The following is a 26,507-nucleotide window of genomic DNA, read 5'->3' on the forward strand; positions in this document are numbered from 1 at the left end:
GTGATCTCTTCTTGGTCTAAGAGGGGGTGAGGTGTATAAATAAGGAGGATAATTGATTTCAGAGTTCATTCTGGACGTATGGAAGTTTTTGGTGCCACTAAAGTGGTGTGACCTGGGAAGAGATGTCATCACTGTTCTCTAGGTCTGTACTTATAAGAAGGACCCTGATCTCTTAGGATTGCAAGCAATATTTTTATTCAGGGTTAGTTCTCACAACAGACCAGAAATTGTATTTGATCACAAGGTACTTAATCTGTTATTGCCAAAATTCATATTATTCCTCAAACTCAATTCCTTAGTACCAAAAGTGTTCCTTTCTTCCTTGACAAGTTGATCCCTTGGTGGGTTTTTGAAATGGAGTTGCTTAATTAGACTCTGTCCTGCCTCTTCTGGTAGCACAGAGATATCCAATGATGCTTTTCTAATCGATTGCTTGATACCCTTACTATCTCTGTCTTGAGAACTTTAGAAACCTTATTGTTGCACCAATTGTATTGCAATATATAGGTTCTAGACCAGCCTTTATCACCAAGTCACAAATATTTATTTCAGACCTGCTAAATTGTTTTGGGATGGAAGAATATCTGTCACACTTTGATCTTTTGTTGGATCTGCTGCCTTAGAAATTGATTTGAGGTCTTTTTTTTTTCTTTTAAAGAAAATAGTTGATTGGAGAGGAATATTGGGAAATTTTTGCACTGGCATTTTAAGCACTAGATTTGAATGAAAGTTTTTGGTAGTATAATCTGGAGAAAGATGTGGTCACTGCTCTGTTCATCTGATATGAACTTCTTACCCAGGGAGAACCTCTTTTCTCTTTTTTTCCAGTGGATTACTGAATACTTTTATTCTGCACATAGAAGCCACCAAAGGATCTGGCCCCATGGTCTTGTTGGGGGGCTGCATCACAAGTATATGACTCTGTACATCAACACTGGGGGTGGGAGTGAGAACAGATCATTCTACCCAGTCACAAGATGAGGTCTTCCAAAAAAGGACCAAATGATCAGGTACCAGAAGAAGCAGTGAGAACACAGAAAGGTGGAAGAGAGTGGGGTGGAGTTATGTAGCAGAGTCTCCATCCCCAAAACAAAACTGGTCTACCACTTGGTGCTGCCATTCTTTGGAGGACTTCTACTGAGGTAACTGTAGCCTACTAGCTCTGAGGCTTCATGGTCATGGAGCTTACTTGGCCAGAGGGTTTCTGAAGTTCCTTCCAGCAAATTTAGCCTTGCTGCCCAGTTCTTCCTCAATTCTGAGAATTTGGTTATACTTGGCCAAACGCTCAGATCAGCAGGGGGCCCCAGTCTTGATTTGCCCAGTGCAGAGACTCACCACCAGGTCTGCAATGAAGGTATCTTCAGTCTCCCCAGAATGATGGGAAACCATTACTCCCCACCCATTGGACTTGACTGGGCCAGCTTGCATGCCTGGAGAGATTCAGTCACGGAGCCAGTCTGGTTCACTTTGAACAGGAGGCAATTGCAAGCTTTCTCATTCACAGCCTTTTCAATGCACTTGGGATTGGTCACTGTGAGATCATCCCCTACAACCTGGATGCCAGCAGTTTCAGTAAAATTCTTCCAAGCTTCCCAATCATCTTGGTCAAAAGGATCTTCAATAGACACCACTGGGTAGTCCCGGATGAAGCTCTTGTAAAGGTCCCCAAGTTCAGCAGGTGAGATGTATCTGCTGGGATCATCAGGAGACTTGAAGTCCAAGTCATATTTCCCAGACAGGAAGAATTCAGAGGAAGCAACATCCATGCAAATTACAACCTTGTCAGTATACCCAGCCTTGCCAATCGCTTCCTTCAGCAGCTTGAGAGCTTCTTTATTCTTCAGGATGTTAGGAGCAAAGTCACCTTCATCTCCTACATTGGTGACATCCTGTCCATATTTTTCCTTAAACACATTCTTCAGCTTGTGGTAGACCTCAGCTCCAATGCGCATGGCCTCCTTGAAGTTTGATGCTCCAACAGGGAGGATCATGAAGTCTTGCATTGCTACCTTGTTACCAGCATGGGAGCCACCATTGATCACATTGAAGGCTGGAACTGACAGGATGACTTCTTCATTGCCTGCAAGATCAGCAATATGGCAGAATAAGGAGACACCTTTCTCTGCAGCTCCAGCCTTACAAACAGCCAGAGACACTATATAGCATTTGCTGCAAATTTAGACTTATTCTCAGAACCATCCTTCTCTATCATCAATTTGTCAATCTTCTCCTGCTCCACAACATTCAGGGTCTAGGCAATAGTTTTATTGATGTGCTCAACCGCTTTTGAGACACCTTTCCCCATATATCAGGTCTTATCATTGTCTCGGAGCTCCAGGGCTTCATGGATGCCAGTAGAAGCCCCACTGGGCACAGCAGCTCTGAAGAGACCTTTTGAAGTGTAGAGATCAACTTCAACGGTGTTGTTTCCACGAGAGTCAAAGATCTCTCTTGCAATGACCTTCAAAATCGACATGCTGAATTTCTGGTCGGGGCTGGCTCTGTGGGGTTCAGAGGAGAGAGGTGGAGGGAAGAACCTCTTTTCTTTTGAATATCTAAGTGATAAAACTCCTCAGGACTCCTGCTCTCTTGAGACAAAAATTACAATATTCATAGGATTCTAAGTGGTCTTCTTGTAACTATGACCTAGAAGTAGGTACAGGCAATGTAGTTGTCAAACAGTTCCTATCTTTTGCCCTCTGTTAGCACAAGTATCCTCAGAAATCTCATTTTAACAAGTTTCCAGATCCCTTTACTGTCTCCATTTTGAGATATTCCTAACCTGTTGCTACTGTTGCTTCCTGTTTTGTACTTAGATAATGTTGTTGCTACCTGAACTCTTAGACAGCTCCAATCTCAATACCATAGAACTTACTTTTCTACATTGTCTTAAGTTGGAGAAATGCATTAGCCTGACAAATTATGAAAACTTAATTTGAACAATAAATAAATTTTTATTTTTTATGAGAAATACATATATATGAAAGCAAATATTGCTTTCATTTGAGAATTCTTAACCAAGCATAAAATAATTAGATACTTAAAGGATTCACTGATTAAAACATAGTTATTAAGCAAAGTTTTCTACAGGAAAAAATATATGTAAGCCCAAATATTTTTGTATACCTTTTCTAATAATTCTTTAATGTTATCTCAGAATTTTTTCCAGTTATCAATAATTTTTATTAATGAGTTTTACTAATGGAGAAATTCAAGCACACATGATTTATTTGGTTCTTGTAAAAGAGAAAAATATATTCTGGCTATTTTAGGGAAAAGGCAAAATTATTGAACATTGGAGTGTATATAGTCATAGAGAGAAACATAGAATGCATCTTCAGTGAATCCAATGTCAATAAGAAAACCAAGTTCTTCTAAAGAAGCTGTACTTATTAAATTTTGAGAAAGATAGTATAATTTTGAAATTGTTTTAAGTAGTAACATATACATAGAATACATATATATACACATGTATATATTTAAGGCTCAAAGAAATATGATACCATTAAATATGATTTTTCATATTTTTGAATTGCTGGAATTTTTTATATCATTATTCTTTGAAATCTAATTTATCAAACTATAATTAATTTAAGTTTCACATTCACAAAACATATTATTTTAACAATCTGCTACATTGACAATTTCTGAACCAATAGTCTAGAAACCTGCTTAGAAAAATCATATACAAAACCATATCATTAAATTAAAATGGAGAATGAAAGAGGATAATTCCTTATTACAACTGTACTAAATAATCCACCTGAATTTGAGAAACTATTGTTTTCTAGTTTGTACCACTATAAATTGTTAACCCTTGAATATAGCATCCTTATATACTAAACTTAGTTCCATAATCTCAATTTCAAACATTCTATGCTATTTTCCTTCTAAGTCTTTGAAATGAATCAAGCATTTCATTTTTTGGCAAATAATATAAGAAAAAACAAAGGCAATAAGCCTTATGAACATGTGTCATGAGATACTGAGAGCCACAAAAGATATATACAATATAGAGAGACAGTGAAATTACTAAAAAATATTCAAGTATAAAAAAGCCTTCTTATATTTTTTTTTTAAAAAAGCACAACATGTGTAAGAATTGAACATTTATGATTAGATAATGTCAGTGAGGCAGTCAACAAGCATTTATTTAGGATATACTGGTCCTGGATGTAGACTGCTGGACCTGAAGTCAGGAAGAACTCAATTGGATTCCCCCTCTGATATTCATTGACTATGTGATACACTGCAAGTCACTCAATCACTGTCTGCCCACTGTTTCCCCATATATAAAGTCAAAATAATAACTCGTACTTCAAAGAGTTGTTGTGAGGATTTAGAGGGATAATATTTGTAATGGATTTAGGACACTGCCTGATGTATAGTAGAGATATGAATGCTTGTTCTTTTTTTTCCCTTCCTGTACCTACTGTATGTTAGGTATTGTGCTAATCACTAGAGTTACAAAAGACAAAAAACAGACCCCAATCATTAGGAAAGTTTTTAATTTGTATCCAAGGAGAGTCTGACTTTCTTTCTTAATTTTGTTTGGTTGTGAACTGTGATTGTTAAAAATGGGAAATAGGACATACAATCTGAAAGACTTTAATATACTCTTGAGGTGAAATATCTTGCAAGGTTAAGAGGGACTAAAGAGAAGTTCCTTGCCATATTATAATATCATATGCCTCCCTCTCCCTCTCCCTCTCCCTCTTTCCCTGTCCCTCTCTCATTTAGTTATGGTTTCATTTGACTACGTGATAAGATCCCTATTTTGGATGTTTTCTCTTCTAAGATTGAGATCAGAACAATATGAACAAATACAAATTGGTGTTTAACTATCTATATAAATAATGACTTTTGAAATTTAACTATGATTGTTGTGTCTGTTAGTTGGTTGACATATAAATAGCTGGCTGAAACATATGTCACAGAATGACACAGATGTAATTGAATTTTTAAAGTATAGTGAATCTGAGAGAACATCTAGCCCAATATTCATATTTTAGACCTAAAAATAAAGTGACTATAATTGGTCAAATGACTTGCCTAAGGTTCTAAAACAAACTTAACAGAACAGCAGGAGCAGACCTACAGCCATTGAGTTCAGTCCATTGATCTTTTTAATAAACCATTCAGTTTTCTAAAATGATATAATGACTTTTCACAAATTTCTTTTGTTTTATTTGTTTTCTTAGAATTTGTAAGAAGCCAACCAACTCCCTAGCCACACCTACATACCAAAGTTTTGTTTCTCTATCTCATAATATGAGGACTTCTCCACAATTACAAAAATTCAGACAGATTCTGGATTTTTCAAGTGTGTTATTGACGGAGTATAGCTGCACTAGAAGGTATAAAACTAAACCTAAACCTAAAACTTGACTACTAGGTTATGGATCATTTGATTATGACAGATTCACAAAACATAAGCAAATAAAAGCCTCTTTAATTTTATACCATATTCTTCCAGTTTCGATGGACTGCTTTAGCCTAATGACAAAAAGAAACCTGATACTTCAAAGAATCTCAGGTTTTTGATATCTTTTTTTTTTTAGTTTTTTTGCAAGGCAAATGGGGTTAAGTGGCTTGCTCAAGGCCACACAGCTAGGTAATTATTAAGTGTCTGAGACCAGATTTGAACCCAGGTAGTCCTGACTTCAAGGCCAGTGCTTTATCCACTATGCCACCTAGCCACCCCGAGGTTTTGGATATCTTTAAAAATTTCACTTTGTTTTTTGGTAATCAGAATCTGGAAGTCTGGGTTTGTCACTATTCTCATATCTATTATCAGAAAAATTTCTCAAAGATAAAGAGAGAAGGGGAAAAAAGTCAAAGATCTGTATGGCTGTGCATGGTGACCCTATGTTGTCTTTATCTAGCTAGCTAACTAGCTATTTTTATTCCTATACACATATATACATTAATATACACATGTATACACAAACATATACATATACTCACCTCTCCCCAGGGAGGAAATATTGTTGTAAAAACACCTTTATGTTGTGAATTCCCGACTAAATTCCCCCTATAAAACAGAAATCTGGTAAGATTCCAGTCTTCATTTCATAGTAACTTTCTACTGAAGCTATATAAATGTTTTTATTATTTTGTAGAAAATATATTGAAATTGAAATCATGAATGAAAATCACACCTCATTTATATGATCCTGGGTATGTAACTTTAAATCCATGAGTTGGTCTTTTAAGTAAAATTATAATATGGGTATAATAAGATTAAATATATCACACAACTATTGTGAAGATTAAGTGACATCTAATAATAAAATTATTAATCATAACAATAATAATTAAAATAGAAATAATGATAACATTTACATAGTATCTTCTCTATGCCAGGAAGTATGCTAAGCATTTAATAAATATTATCAAAGTTGATCCTCACAACCCTGGAAAAGGAATGCTGTTATTATTCTCACAGAAAAGAAAGCTGAAGCAGAGTTAAGAAAGTGATTTCCCCATTTTCATATAGATGTTCCATGTCTGAGATGGGATTGATTTGATCGCAGGACTTTCTGAATTCAGGACTCAGTTAATCAATAAACATTTATTAAATACTTAGCTTCTACAAGGTGCTTCACTCAATACAATGATGGGAATACAAGGACAGAAAAGACTGTCCCGATCTTTAATCCAAAAGGGCTTAGAATGTCAAAAGGGTAATCTAAAGGTAATATCAAGAAATAAAGTATTTTATAAATTTTGTAGAACTATATAAATATGAGATACAATTAATGTTTTTCTTTTAATTTTTATTATGGGTTCATTATTGTCATTTTATATTATTATTGATGTTGTTAATGGCTATTAGGCTCATTAGGCTACATATGAATAAAATACACACACACACACACACACACACATATATATGTATATATATATAATATATGCTTTTGAGTGAATTATTGTTCAGGGGATAATTGAATTTTTTATAGTTGGATATATATCTATGTAAGTGTGATTGTTATAGACTTACTGAAAAAGTTATTTTGGTCAATTCCAGCAGTAGATATGATCACAGATATGATTAAAAACTTTATAGGGTTCCCACATGATTCTGATTTTTACTTTTAAGTCACTACTTTTAAGAGTTCTTTTTTTACTAAGTAATTTGATATTGCAAAAATTTTAAATGGTGGCATCTATTAAAAGATGAGCAATATTATACTGCAACAATGAAATCATGAAAAGATAAATATTCTTGGGGCAGCTAGGTTGCTCAGTGGATAGAGCACCGGTCCTGCAGTCAGGAGTACCTGAGTTGAAATCCTGCCTCAGACACAACAATTACCAAGCTGTGTGACCTTAGGCAAACCACTTAATGCCATTTGCTTTGTAAAAACCTAAAAAAAAGAAGATAGATACCTTTTCTATAAAATAAACAAGAAAATAAAATGAATTTATTGCATAGATTTTCCTGAAGGAAATAAAGGAATTTGTAGAAGCTATAGTATAAATTCATCAAGTAAAATAACAACAACAAAATTTGGTGTAACTGGTTGTACCAGATAACATAACGTATAAATCAAAGTTTTTTCAGTGAATATTTAGTTATCTTATGATGTTAGGTTTCCAGATGAAACTAAACAAAGATTATTACCTTAATAATTCTTCTGTGGTACACTACTAAATTTATACTGCCCCCTTCCTCCCATTTATAGAAGTTTAAAGACTAAGAAAATGCTTTTATTTATTTAAATCTTTGTGTATATATGTATTTATACATTATACATACACATATATGCAATACAAATACAATAGTACTTTCTGTAGATACAAAGAACTGGTACAAAATTGAATTCCCATCAATTAGGTAATAGCTAGAAAAATTATAGTATCTGAAATTCAATTAAGTTTTATTGTGTCAGAAAATATAAAGATATGAAGAGTTCACTCTTGGTAAGAGTTACTCTTGATAATATCATGTATATTACATGATAGAGTAAAGCAAGTATTGACCATAATAATAAAAATGAAGTGCAAAAATGAAGGACAATAAAACATGAATGCTGTTACAATTGGTCCCTAAGAGTGTTGGTTTATTGCTTGACCTTAGAGTTCATATTCAGAATTGTATCAAAAGAAGACAATGTAGATCAATGAACAATTTGTAAAAGTAGGATGATGTAGTAATACTTTAGAAAGGGTACACAAAAAACATTAAAATTACTTAACATGGATTTATAATGAACTGAGGCTTTGCACCCTGGGACAATCAAATTGCGTACAGTTCTGACTTTTTTAGAGAAAGAATTAGCCTAAGTTGAATATTTTGGAATATTTCTCCCATGACATGTAATTGATAGATAATAGATGGTACATTGCTTTGATTGAATATGGTTGTTAAAAAATGAAGAAGTTATTGAGAAATAATTTTGATCCACTGAGTATCCAATGAGAAAGGTAACACAAAAGGATGAAGATTGTTGATATTTATGTTTTCCCTACAACTCTTCATCATTAAATGAAGTATTTCCAAATATAGATGAGGTAAGATAATTTGATATTTAATTAGAGGTTTTCACTTTGATCTTTCTTTTTTTTAAATTAATTTTTATTAAAGATATTATTTGAGTTTTACAATTTTCCCCCCAATCTTACTTCTCTCCCCCCACCTCTCCACAGAAAGCAATCTATCAGTCTTTACTTTGTTTCCATCTTGTACCTTGATCCAAATTGGGTGTGATGAGAGAGAGATCATATCCTTAGAGAAGAGAAGTGTAAGAGGTAACAAAAAGTTATCTGTTTTTTCTAAATTAAAGGGAATAGTCCTTGAAATTTGTTCAAACTCCATAGCTCCTTATCTGGATACAGGTGGCACTCTCCTTTGCAGACAGCCCCAAATTGTTCACGATCGTTGCACTGATGGAATGAGTGAGTCTTTCAAGGTTGAACATCACTCCCATGTTGCTGTTAGGGTGTACAGTATAAACCAGAAAAACACTTTGATCTTTCTATAATTTTTTTAGTTGATTGTTTAGTTCATTGATTTTTTCTTTCTACAATTAATTCATGGAAGCATTTAAGGATATAATATATCCCCCCTGACAACTGCCTTGTCTGCATCCCATAAGTTTTAGTATGTGGTCTTCTTATTGTGATTATCTAGGATGAAATCATTAGTACTTTCTAGAATTTGTTGTTTGATCCACTCATTCTTTAAAATGAGGCTTATTTAGTTTCCAATTCGTTTTTAGGTCTATCTTTCCCCAGTCCATTATTGCATGTAATTTTTATTGTATTATGATCTGAGAATGGTGTATTCATTATTTTTGTCTTTCTGCATTTGATTATTAGGTTTTTATACACTACTACATGGTCAATTTTTGTGTAAGTATGATGTACTGCAAAAAAAATGTATTTTCCTTTCTATCCCCATTCAACTTTCTCTGAAAATCTATTATGTCTATGTTTTCTAACTCCTTAACTTCCTTCTTATTTGTTTTATGCTTAGATTTATCTAATCAGAGAGTGGGAGATTGTGATCTCCCACCAATAGAGTTTTGCTGTCTATGTCTTTCTGTAACTCCTTCAACTACTCTCTAAAAATTTGGATTCTATTCCACTTGGTTCATACACATTCAGTTTTGAAATTGCTTCATTGTTTATGGTACCTTTTAGGAGGATATAGTTTCCTTCCTTATTTCTTTGAATGTTATCTATTTTTACAGCTGCTTTGTCTGAGATAAGGATTGCTACCCCTACTTTTTCACTTCAGCTGAAGCAAAAAATAATTTGCTCCAAACTTTTACCTTTACTCAGTATGTATCTTTCTTCTTTAAATGAGTTTCTTGTAAGCAGCATATTGAAGGATTCTCTTTTTCAATCCAGTCTGCTATTCATATAAGTGTTATGGGAGAGTTCATCCCATTCATGTTCAAAGTTATAATTACTAACTCTTTATTGCTATCTTCCCTCTGTTTTTATTTTTCCTCCTATTTCACTTTATTCATATTCCCCAGTATTTTGTTTCTAAATACCACCATATATATTCAGTGTGTTTGCCCCCTTGTATCCATTTTGCCTCCTCTTTCTTTTCCCCTTCCCCAGTCCCTCCTTCCTTCTGTTAATTCCTCTTTTCCTTCCCCTCCTCTTTTCCCCTTTTAATACTTCAAAGGTAAAATAAATTTCTCAAATTAACTGAGTGTATGTATATTAACTTTAGGCCTAATCTGATGAGAATAAGATTCAGGCAGTTCTCACCCCCTACTTTCTTCCTCTCTATTGTCAGAGATCCTTTGTAGCTCTTTATATAATGTGATTCACCCCATTCAATTTCTTCCATCCTCCCATCTCTTTACTGTCCCCCCTTTTTAGTGAGATATTGTTCTGAAATCATTCTACCAGAATCACAGATAAGTCATAGGTAGTAATCTCTTCTAGCTAAGTATATTCTGTCTAATATAGTTAAAATTCTCAAGAGCTATGAGAATCTTTCTGCCAGGTAGGGATATAGCCAATTTCATTTTATTGGATAACAGTGTTTTTTTTTCCTTTTCCCTTTTTCTAACTTTTCTTGTATCTCTTGTATTTTGGTCCTTTCATCAAGAAAAGTTGGAAGTCTCTTATCTCCTTAAATGTCCATCTTTTCCCCTGGAAGAAAAGCCTCAGTTATACCAGATAGTGGATTCTTGGCTGCATTCCAAGCTCTCTTGTTTTCCAGAATATCTCATTCCAGGTTCTTTGATCCCTTAATGTTTATGCAGGCAGGTTCTGTGTAATCCTTACTGTGGCTCCTTGGTATTCAAATTGTTTCTTTCTGGCTGCTTGCAGAATTTTCTCTTTTATCTGATAGTTCTGGAATTTGCCCACAATATCCCTTGGTGTTTTCATTTTAGGATTCCTTACTTGAGGGAACTGATGTATTTTTCAATACCTATTCTGCCCTTGGCTTCCATGATATCATGGCAGTTTTCCATCACTAAATCCTGTAATATTAAGTCCAGGTTTTTTTCCTCTTCAATGCATTCAGGAAGACATATTATTCTCAGGTTGTCTCTTCTCGAACGATTCTCAAGCTCAGTGGTTTTGCTGATAAGGTATTCTACATTTTTCTTCTATTTTTTTATTTTTTTAACAGAATCTGATTGTTTCATGAAGTCATTAGTTTCCACTAAATATGTTGTTTTTTTAGAGAAGAATTTTCATCATTTACATTTTGCACCTACTTTTCCAGTTGGTCAATTCTATTTTTGCACAATTGAGGATTTGGGAGAATTATTTTCATTTCTTATTTGTCCAATTGTGTTTTCCAAGAAGTTGTTTTCTTGTTGCAAGATGTTAATTGTCTCTTGAAAGGTGCTAATTTTCTCTTGAATTTCTTTTTCCAGTTTTTCCAATTTAGTTTTAAAATCTTTCCTGATTTCATCAACCAATTCATATTCTCCTCTGAAGTTCTAGACCTCTCTGGTTTAGGATGTCTGCCTTCAAAGAAATTCTCAGTGGGCCTCCCTTTCAATGACCTTTCTTCATTTTCCTGGGATCTTGTGTTGGGGGAGGGGTTGGTTCTCAGATTTGCTTTTGAAAACCCTAGAGCCTTTGATCACTTGGTTTAGTAGCTCCAAATTGCCTGGCCAGTAGGAAGTGCTGGCTGCTTTCTCTGGTGTGTTTGAGGCCCTTTCGCTAGACTTGGAAGGAGTGAGGGGCAGTAGCCTGGTCTGAATTATCCCTGAACAATGTGGGCTGGACCCTGGGGGAGGGAGTTAATCTTCCTTTCAACTAAGGGAGCTCTGCTGCCCACACTTGAGCCTGAGGGTTTGTGAGGGGAATGTTCTTACTGTTTGTTCTGGGAAGAATGCTCTGTTAAAAGAATGGAGCTCAGGGCCCTGGAGCCCAGGGAATTGATGACAAGTCATGCTCTGCAACTCTGTGAGGGGACTTGCCCTGTAGTATAGCTTGGACTCCCCAGACCAACACTCCCCCAGGCAAAGATTCAGCAGCTAAAGCTTGTGCTTGGACCAGTCAATCACCAAAGCCTTTGCAGATAAGGCTGGTCCTCTGGCTTCACATTGCTGCTGCCCCTACACTGGCTCTCTGCTCTCCACTCCCAGTTCACACACGGTACCTTGAGACAGACTTTTTACTAGGTGTTTTTCTCCAGCTTCTCTTTCTGGGTTTTGTCAATCGAATTTTTGTTAAGATGCCTGTCTTCTCTCTGTCATCTTGGCCAGAAGTATATATTAATTTCTACTCTTGTCACTTTGTCATCATTTCCTACTGACTTCTATTCATTCTCAGAGACAAAAACAAATGCAGACTTATTCTTGAGAATTTGCTCTGAAATTTGGGAATACTCTAGCTATAACTTTACTGTTATAAGTCTATCTATGGTAGCTCTACTGTAATGAGTATCTCAACCAATCCTACCTCTATGTAGTGAAAACAGGCACTGATTTTGTCTATTCAAATAAGAGAAAGAGAGATAGGGGGCAGCTAGGTGGTGCAATGGATAGAGCACTGACCTTGGAGTCAGACGGACCTGAGTTCAAATGTGGCCTCAGACACTTAATAATTACCTAGCTGTTTGACCTTGGGCAGGTCATTTAACCTTGCAAAATATTTTTAAAAAGTTAGTTCCCTTAATTAATAAAGGTTCAGAGATGATTTGTTTAAAACAACTGAATTTTGTGCCAGGAGTAAGACTTGAAATCATGACTTTATGGATCTAAGACTGGTTTGTATCTTTTAACACCACAATATTTTTCACATCACCTTTAATTCAAAATGCTGGGCAATGGGCGGCTAGGTGGCACAGCGGATAAAGCACGAGCCCTGGAGTCAGGAGTAATTAGGTTCAAATCTGGTCTCAGATGCTTAAAAATTTGCTAGCTATGTGGCCTTGGCCAAGCCACTTAAACCCATTTGCCTTGCAAAAACCTAAAAAAATGTTGGGCAAAAGGTAGATCTGGAATAATGGTTTAATTACAGTTTAGTTTTGAGGTTTAAATCTCCACCACATTTTCATGCCTATATTTGTTGTTTTGGGGATTTATCATATAGCTGTCAATTCAAGCTTTTGATGAATAATTCTAGCCACTATACTATATTCTTCTAAGTATGAAATCTGCTGAATTTTATAGTCTTAGTACAGAAAATGCACTAAGAACAGAGAGAAGTTTAAAAATCCACTAGAAAAATTAGGAAAAGAAACACAAGAAAGAATGATCACTTTATAAGAGACAATTAATATCTTGCTACAAGAAAATGAAAATATAAATGGACAAGTGCAAAAAGAAAATGATTCTCTCAAAACCATATTTAGACTAATGGAAAAATTCCTTCAAAAATAGAATTAAACATTTGGAAAATGAGTTGCAAGAGATAAATGAAGAAAATCTTCTCAAAAAAAGATTGAAGGGGCGGCTAGGTGGAGTAGTGGATAAAGCACTGGCCTTGGAGTCAGGAGTACCTGGGTTCAAATCCAGTCTCAGACACTTAATAATTACCTATCTGTGTGGCCTTGGGCAAGCCATTTAACCACATTTGCCTTGCAAAAACCTAAAAAAAAAAAAACCAAAAAAAAAAACACATTGAAATCTGGTGAAACTAATGACTTCATGAGAGAGCAAGAATCTTTTAAACAAAACCAAAAAGATGAAAAATGGAAGAAAATGTAAGATCCCTCATTTGCAAAGCAACTGATCTGGCAAGTAGACATAGGAGAAATAATTTAAGGAGCACCGGGATTCCTGAAAACATTGAGGAAAAAAGAATTCTGGATTCCATACTTCAGGATATAGTGAAGGAAAATTACTCTGATATCATGGAACCAGAGGGCTAAATAGTTATTGAAAGAATATATTGAACCCCTCCTGAAAGGGATCCCAAAATGAAAACACCAAAGAATATTGTGACCAAAGTCCAGAGCTATCAGATAAAAGAGAAAAATCCTGAAAGCAGTTACAAAGAAAAAAAAAATTAACTAAAAGGAACCACAATAAGGATTACACAGGACCTGGGTTCATCAACATTAAGGGACTGAAGGGGCTGGCAATATGATATTCAAAAGAGCAAGGGAACATGGAATGCAGGGGAAAAGAGCAACATTTAACTAAATAGGAGACTTCCAACTTTTCTTGATGAAAAGACCAGATTAAAATAGAAAATAGGGTCTTCAAAAAGGAGACTCAAGAGATACATGAAAAGTTAGAAAAGGGAAAAGGAAAAAAAAACTGTTATCCAATAAGATGAAATTGGCTATATCATAACTCTTAGAATTGGAACTGTATTAGAGAGATTATATTTAGTCAGAAGTAATGGACATTCATGACTTGTCTGTGACTGATAGAATGATTGAAAAATAATATTTCCTTAAAGAGACAGAGAGATAGAGGAGATTGAATGGGGTAAATTGCATCACAAGAAAAAGTGCAAAGCACCTTATGGCAAAAGAGGGGAACAAGGGAGGAGGTGAGAACTACCTGAATCTTACTTTCATCAGATTTGGGTTACACTCAGTTAAATTTAGAAACTTATCTTTCAATTATTAAGAGGGGAAAGGGGGAGGAAAAAGAGAAACTGTCAGAAAGAAGGGGAAAAGGAAAAGGGGAAAGAAAGGGGAGGAGTGTTGGATATAAAGGTCAAACACACTGAAGGAAATGGTATCCAGAAGCAAAATACTGTGAAACAGTGATAGGGTGAAAAAAGGGGAAAATAGAAAATAAAGGGAAGATGGCATGGAGGGTAATAAAGAGTTAATAATTATAACTTTGAATTTGAATGAAATGATCTCTCCCATAAACTGTAAACAGATGGTAGAGTGGATTAAAAACAGAGTCCTATAATGTTCTGCTTGAAACAAACTCCTTTGAAGCAAAAAGACACATGCAGTATAAAGGTAAAAAGTTAGAGCAGAATATATTATGCTTCAGGTGAAGTGAAAAAAAGAAACCCTCATCTCAGACAAATCAACCTCAAAAATAAATCTCATTAGAAGAGATAAAGAAGGAAACTACATCCTCCTATAAGGTACAATAGACAACAAAGCAATTTCAATACTAAATATGTATGATTCAAGCAATATAGCATCAAATTTTTTTAGAAGAGAAACTATAAGTTATAGCAAGTCAAAGACAACAAAACTCTACTGGTGGGAGATCTCAATCTCCCTCTCCTAGATTCAATAAATCTAACCATAAAATAAACAAGAATTAATTAACGAGTTAAATATAATGTTAGAAAATCTAGATATGATAGACCTTTGGAGGAAATTGAATGGGGATAGAAATGATGATACCATTTTTTCTGCAGTACGTGGTACTTACACAAAAATTGACAATGTATGAGAGCATAAAAACTTCATGATCAAATGCAGAAAGACATTATTAATGAATATTTCCTTTTCATACTATAATGTAAAATTGCCACCATTATTCAATGTTGTATAAGAAATGCTTGTTTAATCAGTAAGAGAAGAAAAAGAAATCGAAGGAATTAGCATTGGGAAGGAAAAAATAAAACTCTCACTCTTTGTGTAAGACATGATGATATACCTAGAGAACCCTAAAAATCATCTAAAAAACTACTAGAAACAATTAGTAAATTTAGCAAAGTCACAGGATATGAAATAAACCGACATATATCATCATCATTTCTATATTACTAGCAAGATACAGCAGCAAGAACTAGAAAGCGAATTCCCATTTAAAATAACTTCAGAAATATAAAATACCTGCAATTCTATCTGCCATGGCAGACTCAGAAACTCTATGAAAACAACTATAAACTACTTTGCAAATTATATCAAATTTAAATAACTGGGCAAATATTCAACTGATCATGAATAGGCCAAACTTAAATAAAAATGACAATTCTTCCTAAAATAAATTACTTATTCAGTGCCTTAACAATCAAACTTCCAAAAAATTAGTTAAATAAGCTAGAAAATTTTTTAAACTAAATTCATATGGAAAAACAAATAGTCAAGAAAATCAAGTCATTTAATGAAAATATGTAAAAGAAGGGGGCTTAGCCCTACCAGATTTAGAATTATATTATTAAGCATCATATATCAAAACTGTCCGGTATTGGCTAAGGAATTGAAATTTGGATCAGTGGAAAATACTAGTTTCAAAAGACATGTACAGGGTGGCTAGGTGGTGCAGTAGAGCACCAACCCTGGAGTCAGAAGTACCTGAGTTCAGACCTGGCCTCAGACACTTAATAATTGCCTAGCTGTGTGGCCTTGGGCAAGCCACTTGACCCCATTGCCTTGCAAAAATCTTAAAAAAAAAAGAAAAAAAAAAGACATGTAAGAAATTATTGTAGTAATCTGCTGATTAATAAACACAAAGATTCCAGCATCTGGGTGAGGAACTCACTCTTCAATAAAAATTGTGTGGAAAAAGATAGTATAACAGAAACTTGGATTAGACCAGCATAGGTTATGAGTATGAATACCCTATACCAAAATAATGTCAAAATAGGTGGAGGATTTAGATATAAAAGGCTATATTATATTCAAACTAGAAGAGCAAGGAATCATTTACGTATCATATTTATAGAAAGTAGAGTAGTCTATGACCAAGAAAGAGAAAATCTGGAAAGCAAACTGGATGATTTTGATTATATTAAATTCAAAAAGTTTTTGCACAAACAAAACCACTGTAACCAAGATAAAAAATATATAGTAAATTGGGAAATAGTTTTAACAACTAGTGATTCTGACAAAGGACTCATTTCTAAAATATATGGAGAACTGAGTCAAATTTATAAAAAAAAACAAAAAAAATTTAAAAAACCAAGTCATTCCCCAATTGACAAGTGGTAAAATTATATGAAAAGGCAGGAAAGGAAATCAGATGAGTAATTCAGAGTTATATATAGTCATATGAAAAATTTCTCTAAATCATTACCGATTTGAGAAATGCAGACTAAAGCATTTTACCAACTCATACCTGTCAAATTGGCCAATATAACCAGAAAAGAGAATGATCAATGTTGGAAGGGATGTGGGAAATCTGGGACACTAATCCTTTGTTGGTGGAGCTGTGAACTAATCCAAACTTTCTGAAGTGCAATCTGGAATTATGCCCAAAGGGCAATAAAAATATGCAAACTCTTGGATCCAGCAATACCACTACTGGGTCTATGCCCTGAAGAGATCATGAAAAAGGGTAAAATCATCACTTGTACAAAAACATTCATTGCAGCTCTATCTGTGGTTGCAAAGAATTGGAAATCAAGGGGATATCCATCAAGGGGAATGACTAAACAAATTATGGTATATGTATATGATAGAATACTTTTCTTCTATTAGAAATCAGGAGGAATTATATTTCAGAAAAGCCTGGAAAAACTTTCATGAACTAATTTTCAGTGAGATGAGCAGAACCAGAACATGGTTCACCCTAAAGCAATATGGGGTGATGATCAACATTAATGGACTTGCTCATTCCATCAGTGCAATAATCAGGAACAATTTTAGGGTATCTGAGAGGGATAATACCATTTGTATCCAGAGAAAGAACAGTGGATTTAAAACAGAGACCAAAGATTATTCTCTTCACTTTTTAAAAAATTATCTTAAATAGTGCAAAGAAAAACAGCAAGAACACAAGAACACACTATTGTATTTATTTGGTCCAAAACTTCTATGGATCTGATTATTTCACCCAGCATCTAAATCAGCATGTAAATCTTTCAAGGTTTTTTTTTATTTGAATACATATGATTTCTTATAGAATTATTCTCACACAAAACAACTTTTACAGCCATTCCCCCATTGTTGAATCTTTTCTTGATTTCCAATACTTGTTCCCCTAAAGAAGATCTGCAATCAAACATTTTGTACAAGTGGACTCTTTCCCCATTTTTATCACCTCTGTGGAATATAGACCTTGAAGCAATGTTGTTAGATAAAAGGGTATGCACATTTTTTAAAATATGTATTTTTTATTATTACACTAATCTTTTTGTGGGAGTAATCATAAACACCCCCCCAAAAAAAAGATGTGAAACCTCAAGAATAGTGAGAGAGAAAAAAAGAGAACTTCAGTCTGTGTTTAGATTCCAATGGCTCTGTATCTCCAATAAGTTGCTGTCCCCACCAGAGTAATTGCTTAAATATTTTCCCCAGAGTTGCTTTTATTAGTTGTATTTCCTTCTACTCCACTCCTCCCCACTCTCATTCTATTCCATTCTCTCTCCTTTCATCCTGTCCCTGTTCAGAAGTGTGTTGTTTCATCTCTCACAATCTTCCCTCTCTTCTATCACCTACTCCCTCACCTTCATTCCCCTTGTTTTCCCTTATCCCATCTCTTTCCTCTAATTTTTCTCGAGGGTAAGATAGATTTCTATACCCTATTAAGTGTGTATGTTATTTCCTCTCTGAGCTATTTCTGATGAGAATGAAGGTTAACTCATTCCCCCCTCACCTTCCACATTTCATTCCATTGAAAAAGCTTTTTCTTGACTCTTCTTACCTCCTTCTTCCTCTCCTTTCTGTTCCTCCAATACTTTATCACCCATTGACTCCATCTTTTTACTATATTATACCATTATATTCAGCTCCTTCCTCTGTCTTTTTCGATATATGCTCCTTCTAATTGCTCTTATAAATGAGAAAGTTTGTATGAGTTATCAGTATCTTCTTCCCATGCAGGAATACAAACAGTTCAAGATCATTAAGTTCCTCATAATTAACCCTTCTCACCCAACCTTTCTATGGTTCCTCCAAGTCCTATACATGGAAATCAAACTTTCTTTTCACCTCTGGTTGTTTCAATAAAAGGTTGAAAGTCCCATGTTTCATTGAACATCCACCTTTCCCCATGAAAGAAGATTTTCAGTTTTGCTGGGTAGTTGATTTTGTGTTGCAAACCAAGATATTTTGCCTTTCAGAATATCATATTCAAAGCCCCATGTGCCATTACTGCAGATGCTGCCAGATCCTGTGTAATCCTGACTATAGATGGGAGTTGAATTGCTTGCTTCTGGCAACTTTTAGTGTTTTCTCTTTGGTTTGGGAGTATTAAAATTTGGCTATAATATTCCTGGCACTTTTTCTTTTGGGATCTTTTTCAGGAGTTGATCAGTGTATTCCCTCAATTTCTATTTTTAGGATCTCAGAGAAATTTGGCTATATTATTTCTTGAAAATACCAAGTCTAGGCTCTTTTCCTGGTCATGACATTCAGGTAGCCCAATAATTTTTAAATTATCTCTTCTGGATCTGTTTTTGATGTTGGTTGTGTTTCCAATGAGGTATTTTACATTTTCTTCTAATTTGGGTTTTTTTTATAGTTTTTTTTTTCCTGAGTTCTCACAAAATAATCAGCTTCTGTGGTTCCATTCTGCATTTGAAGGAATTATTTTCTTCAGAAAGCCTTTTTATTTCCTTTTCCAACTGGCCAGTTCAGCTTTTTTTCAGGCACTCTTCTTATTTGACAATTTTGTTGCTTTTTCTATTTGACCTAAACTGATTTTGAATGTTACTTTCTTCACTTTTTTTGTATTTTTTCATCAAGTTGATTTCTTGGTTTTCATGATTTATCTGAATTGCTCTCATTTTTCCTCCCAAATTTTCCTCTACCTCCCTTCATTGCTTTTCAAAGTCTTTTTTGAGCTCATCCATAGCCTGTGTCCATTTTTTATTTTTCTTGGAGGTTTTGGATACTGAAGCTTTGATTTTATCATTATCTGAGTATGTATTTTGGTCCTCCATGGGACCAAAGAAATTTTCTATGATCAATTTTTTTCCTTTTTCTGTTGTTTGCTCATTTCCTCAACCTATAACCAATGTACTGAACTCCCAAGGCTTTCAGGTTTTTTGGGACACTCCATAGGTACCTTACTACCTCCACAGCTTTATGAGAGGCTCTGACTGTTCACTTGCTTTTCTTCATGGCCTCTCCTTTGCCCTGTATCTGTGAGGATGGTCCCTGCTCAGCTATGGTGGTATTGTGAGTTGTAGAGGCTGCTCAAGTGAGTTTGGGGGTAAAGAGGCCAGTTATTGGCCAAAATAACCTGAGTGCTGTTGATCCTGAGCTGAAAGCTTCCATGGAACTCTGATTTGATAAGCACATCATTCTTGATTTGCATCATTCTTATTCTCATTATTCGATAAGCTCTGTTTCTGAACTTCTTGACCTGGGTCACAGCCTGCTGGGTTAATTTCTGCCCATAACAAAGTTATATCATTGTTTTTATCCTACATACTAATTTTGTGGTTTACTCTCAAAAGTCATATTAGTTAAAATCCAGAAGTATTAAATATATTAATACCCTTTAATGAAAAAATGTATTGTGAAATATTAAATGTTCTATATATTTTCTCTACTGTGAGAACTAGGGGGAATTTTCCCCAGAGTTTGGAGGCCTCTCTGTTTCAATGTGCTCTGATTCTGTTTATGTGTTTTCTATGGGTTTATTTTAAAATCCAGGCAGAAAAAAGATCCTAGCTTTCTCTGCATGGTCAGACTTGCTGTCATATCTTTGTGTTTTGATTGACCAATCCTCTTTTCTTTCTATCTCTTCAAAATTGGATCTTTTTTTTTGTAAAAACGCACAATTGGCACCACAGATTTTCCTGATAATCATGTTGTTTTTGCGGAAAGAAGGGGTTCTTTGAATTTGTCTTATTTTCTATTGTTTTTTTCTCATCTATTGTCTAACACAGTTTTATTTACTGAATAGGCAAATTATACTTATAAGAGACCTAATAAAAATTGAAATTATCCCTGAAATTATTTTGCTTGGCTGATTTTATTTGAAGAGTTTATGGAAAAGAACAATGTAACAGTATTTGTAGTTCAGTCTGAGTAATAGATTCTGGAAATATTTAGAAAGAGAAAATAGGGTTTCAAGGAAATATGAAAAGACATATAGAGACTGTTGGGGTTTTTTTCATTTTAGGTTTTTTTTTTTTGCAAGGCAAATGGGGTTAAGTGGCTAGCCCAATGCCACACAGCTAGGTAAATACTAAGTATCTGAGACTGGATTTGAACCCAGGTACTCCTGACTCCAGAGCCGGTGCTTTATCCTCTGCGCCACCTAGCTGCCCCTTGTTAGGTTTTTTAAAACAATTTGTGAAGTAGGGAAGTTGGTTCAAGCATGTAGAAAGAGGGTCTGAGCAGGTTTGACATTGTATAAAGAGATGGATTTTGGGAACTTTGAAAAGTAATCTACAAATCAATGTAATAAGAGAAGAAAGTATAGAGAGATATGTGTTTAAATGAGGTTGGGATAATCTGAAATTGCATTAAACCACCAATTTTACAATATCTGGCAATGAATTGATTGGAAAAGTAATATTACCCATAAAGTGAAAAGTTTGATGTGAAAGCAATTGTTAAGTAAATGTTAACTGTTTCTTTAAATTGGTTAAATCTTTCCTTTTTAACACTTGTCACAGTTGTCATCCTGTGAACAAAGTTATCTGAAAATACATGTTACTGAATTAATGAATTGTTAAAAGAAAAAGAAAAATTTTTTTGCGTATAATATTTTTGGTTCCTCCAGAGTCATAAGAAGGAAAAAGAACTAATAGGAAAGCTAGGATCCTGAGGTATTTGTTTTTAATCAGGCTTTATAATTGATAAAAGAATTTGCAAACTTTTATATTTTGAATTAAGAAAGTGATTTAAGGTAATTTTGAATCTGAGTTTTGGAATCTATAAGATTATTAGGAGAACTATAAAGAAAAACTTGTAATCATAAAAAATTTTTAAAATATCTGGTCTTAAGAATTTTTTTTATTTCAGAGTCTTAGAGAATAAAAGGAACATATTTTAAATTGAAAATATGATTATGTATAATTAGTAAACTGTATAAGAACAGATTCAAACAATTTTTTTGAAAATTTAAAATTCTGTTAAAATAACAAAATATGAATGGATTAAAGTGCCATCTATTACATTTGTTAAGATTTTTCATAAAAAAATTAGAGAAATATTGCCAACAGATTATATATCTCAAGGTCTTTTTGGCCCAGAGAGTTTGTGAAATGTTTTTCCATCTCATGTTTATGAAATTATATATATTAAAAATTATATATGTATCTTGTGACACTGGCTTTGGAAAAAATTATATTGGGTTTTTAAAATTAATATATATACATGTATATATTTATATTTAAAACTAAATTCAGGGGTGGCTATGTAGCACAGTGGATAAAGCACTGGCCCTGGAGTCAGGAGTACCTGGGTTCAAATCTGATCTCAGACACTTGATAATAACGTAGCTGTGTGGCCTTGGGCAAGTCACTTAACCCCATTTGCCTAGCCAATAAATAAATAAATAAATTCATAGAGAATTTTATTTTCTTTTTGAAAATAATAGCATATTTGAAATAAAAGGAAAATAAGCTTATAATACAGAGATGTAAAAGAAACTTGTGTATAAAAGACATTCAAATGTAAGGTTAAGAGAACTTGTTTTGTTTTTGTTCTAAGAGAATGAAATATCAGCCTGGGAATCTTTTGTTTCATGCAGGTTAAGAATTAATAATATCTAAACCTAAAATTAATAATTGTATTGCTTTATAGAGATAATGAGGGTCAATATCATACATTATGACCCTCTGGGTAATAGAAGTTGGCCTCAGGCTATGACAGAGCTCAAAAAAGATTTTTTGAAAATCAAGCAAGGGAAGTAGAAGGAAAATAGGGAAAAGAAATGAGAGACATGGAGGAAAAAACAAGAAAATGAAGTCAGCAGCTTAGTCAAGCAGATCCAAAAAAGGCTGATGAAAATAACATATTGAAAACTCATTTAGGTCAAATGGATCAAACAATTCAAAAATCTATTGAGGAGAAGAATACTTTAAAAAGCAGAATTGGTCAGATGGAAAAGAAGCTCTCTGAGGCAAAAAAAAAACCTCCTTCAGATGTAGATGGGAGTTAAAGGAAGCTGAAGATTTAGTGAGAAATCAAGACTCAATAATTCAATACCAAAAGAATGAAAAACTAGAAGAAAATGTGCAATAATGAAAAAAACAACTGATCTGGAAAACAGATCTGGAAAAGGTAGTTTAAATATTATTGGGCTACCTGAAAGTCATGATCAAGAAAAGAGCCTTGATCTCTTTTAAGAATTTCTAAAGGAAAATTGCCATGATATTCTAGAAGCTAAGAGTAAAACTTTATTGATATGGGGGAATTTCAAATGTTCCTGCTGAAAGGACCAGAGCTGAAGAGATTTTCAAGGACAAGACTCAGGTGAATCATAGAGGGGAAGGGATGAGAAAGGAAACTTATGAGGGACATAATGCTTATGAACTGTGTGTATTCCTGTATGGAAAGATGATACTGATATGAATCTTCTCATTTAATAGAGTAGGTAGATATATGAGGCACAGGAGAGCTGAATTTGAAGACATATTGTAAAAATGGAGTCAATGGATAAAAGGGAAATGTACTTGGAATAAGAGAAAGGAGAGGTAGAAGAAGGTAAGATAGTTCATGTAAAGGAAATTTCATGTAGCTTTTACAATGGTATGGAAGGGGGTAAGTCAAGGGGGAATCAGGGAGCCTTTATTCTCATCAGAAATGGTTCAGAGAGGAAACAACATACATACTCAATAGGATATAGTAATCTAGAAGAAAAAGGAGAGAAGGAGATAGGGGGAGGGCAGGGGTGATGTGGGTGATAGAGGAGAGGGTAGACGATAGGAGAGGATAGTCAGATATATAACAATTTTTTTTTTACTTTTTTCCAAGGTGCTGGAATTGGGTGGCTTGTCTGGGACCATGAAGTCAGGTAGTTGCTGGGGCTCTGGGAATAGGATGTAGGCTTGGGCTTCCTGGCCCCAGGGTCAGTGCTCTGTCCGCTGGGCCACTCAGCTGCCCCACAGCACATTTTTGAAGAGGGACAGAATTAAAGGAGAGATAAAATATAATAGATGGTAATGGGGAGGAACGGATGGAGGGAATTACAATCAGCAACAGCAACTGCAGAAAAATATGGAAGTAATTTTTATGTTGGGGTTATGATAAAGAATGTGATCCACCCAACACAGAGCTGATGATATCAGAACACAGACTGAAACACATTTTTTGTCTTTCTTTTACTTTACTTCTCATGAGATTTTATATTTTTGTGGGAGAGGGGATATTATGTTCACTCTTAAATAAGAATATTTTAGCAATGTGTAAATAAATTACAGAAAACTTTAAAAATTATAAAAAATAAATTAAAAAAGAAAGTAGATTATATAAAATCTGCTAACTTTCTTTTACATAGTTAAATATCTAGGAAGTTAGCTAGCTGGATTATAGATATTGATTTTGTTTATGTGGGGCAATGGGGTTTGTAGACTTTCCTAAGTCACACCGTTCATATCAATTGTCTGGAGCCGATTTGACCTCTGGTTCTCCTGGCTCCAGAGCTGGTGGTCTATCTACTGTGACATAACTGTCCCTAGATTATATTTTTATTAAAATATTTCCAAGTAAAGGTCTAGGTTTCAAAGAATTTATTAAACATTCTTTTGAATTGTGTATAGGCAAGATGCTCTTTGCAATTCCTTCTAAGTCTAAAATGTGGTGATTCTGAGGCCACAAGGACTTATCAAATATCACAAAATTATTACTTTCCACACTCTTTGTTCTAAATATTTGTCATTTAGAAAACCCATCTTATATTTTGAGAGATAATGTGAAATAGCAAATAAAACATGCTCTCAATATGAGAAAAATTCTAAGGTTAACTTTTATTATTTGTGTAACCATGAACAAATCACATAACCTTTACAGTTCTTAAGAAAGTTTATAAGATTTTTGAAATTTTAACTATGTGTTATAGGATAAAAGTTAAAAGTTTTAAACTATTTTACTATATGGAATAATACATAAATTAAATTACAAGTCTTTGACATGTCTATTAAATATTTTCCTTGGGTGTGTTTGATCTTTTTTTTTTTTTTTAGTGTTGTCTAAATTCAGAAACAGTTTTTTTTAATATTAGTAAATGTTCAAACTAGATGGGGAGCAATCATATTGACAGAACTCCAAGCAAATGAAAAATTCAGGGTTGAATTTGCCTTGTATGTATTCTGATAAATGATGGATGATCTATGGAACATTAGTACAACTACTGATGGGCAAGGAAGGAAAAGACAAACCGAGGTTGAGATGATTTTGTTTTTGGTGGATAGAATATATAATATAAAAAATTTTCAAAAATATCCATTTATTTTGAATGGTGGGCTAAAAATCATTGCAATAAGTTTGAAAAATGTTACCTTTGAAATTTCTAATAAAAATCATCTGAAATGTAAATTCCTCCAATAAATGCCTTAAAACCTAATTAAAATAAAATACACAATGAAATGAATTTCACATAATTACTCTCAAATTCTTGAGTCTCTTTCCAATTGCTTAAAGTTCTAAACTTTGACACATATGCTTTAATTTCATCTCAAAATAATAATTTCTCAATGTTTCTGAAAACTACTTCAATAAATATCACTTCAACACTTGTATATAGAAATTTTTCTACTATTGTATATTACTTTATATTTTAGTCTTTGAGAGTGGTCTGAGAATTATAGAGGTTTAAGATGATCTTTTTATGAATAAAGATAATTGTTTTGGTGTCATTTGTAGACTTAGAAGGATAGGGGATGAGACAGTTAGGTGGGCCCTGGAGTCAGGAGGACCTGATTTCAAATCTGACCTCAGACACTTAAAAATTTCCTAGTTTTGTGACCTTGGGCAAATCACTTAAACCCATTGCTTTTAATAAATAAAAGAAGTACATGGGAAGCTGAAAAGTAAGGTGCCCAGGGAAATACCAAAATCTTTCCGACTCCAAGCCTGGCTCTCTACCATCTATAGTGGTAGAGTGGTAGATATTGATTTTGTTTATGTGGGGCAATGGGGTTTGTAGACTTTCCTAAGTCACACCGTTCATATCAATTGTCTGGAGCTGATTTGACCTCTGGTACCTCTGCCTCTAATTCAATAGAGCTACACCTGAATCTATCTAGGGTAATAAAAAGTAAAATAACGCAAAAATGTAATTTGCCACAAATTTTATTGATTCATTTTATGTAGTCTAAATTTTCAGAAAAAAATAAGAGTATATTTACATCTGCAGTAGTTCTTTGAGCTTTTCTAGAAAATTATTGATATAAATTTTTTATCATCTGAGACTTTATAAATAGATAGATAGATAGATAAATGTTTTTATAAATAGACATATATCTATATATAAAATACTTTATTTTTCAAAGTTTGAGTAGAGGATATTTTATGCAAAATCACAGGATTATGGTTGGAGATATCTAAGGGATCTTAGAGTAGCTGGTCAATAGAAATGTATAAATTTACTTGTGGAATGTAACCTGAATGAAATGGAAATCTGAAGTGTACAATTAATTCATCTTTGAGTTGCTTATATAAATTATGTAAAAATTACATTAAAACTATCATTTGTCATTATTTTAATGTACTTGGGTCAGCTCTTTTTTTCTTCTCTTTGTGTGCATATTTAATATGCATAAGTCAAAATCAACAAAACTTCTTTCCTTTCCTTGAAGTT

The 26,507-nt window shown here is 33.9% G+C and overlaps 1 pseudogene; it reads right to left on the bottom strand.

Annotated features, from left to right (window-relative positions):
- Positions 1 to 1,144: 1,144 nt before the first annotated feature.
- On the bottom strand, positions 1,145 to 2,212 carry LOC141506153 (alpha-enolase pseudogene; annotated as a pseudogene).
- Positions 2,213 to 26,507: the final 24,295 nt, after the last annotated feature.

This window comes from Macrotis lagotis, chromosome 1, assembly GCF_037893015.1.
Source record: "Macrotis lagotis isolate mMagLag1 chromosome 1, bilby.v1.9.chrom.fasta, whole genome shotgun sequence".
Lineage (NCBI taxonomy): Eukaryota > Metazoa > Chordata > Mammalia > Peramelemorphia > Peramelidae > Macrotis > Macrotis lagotis.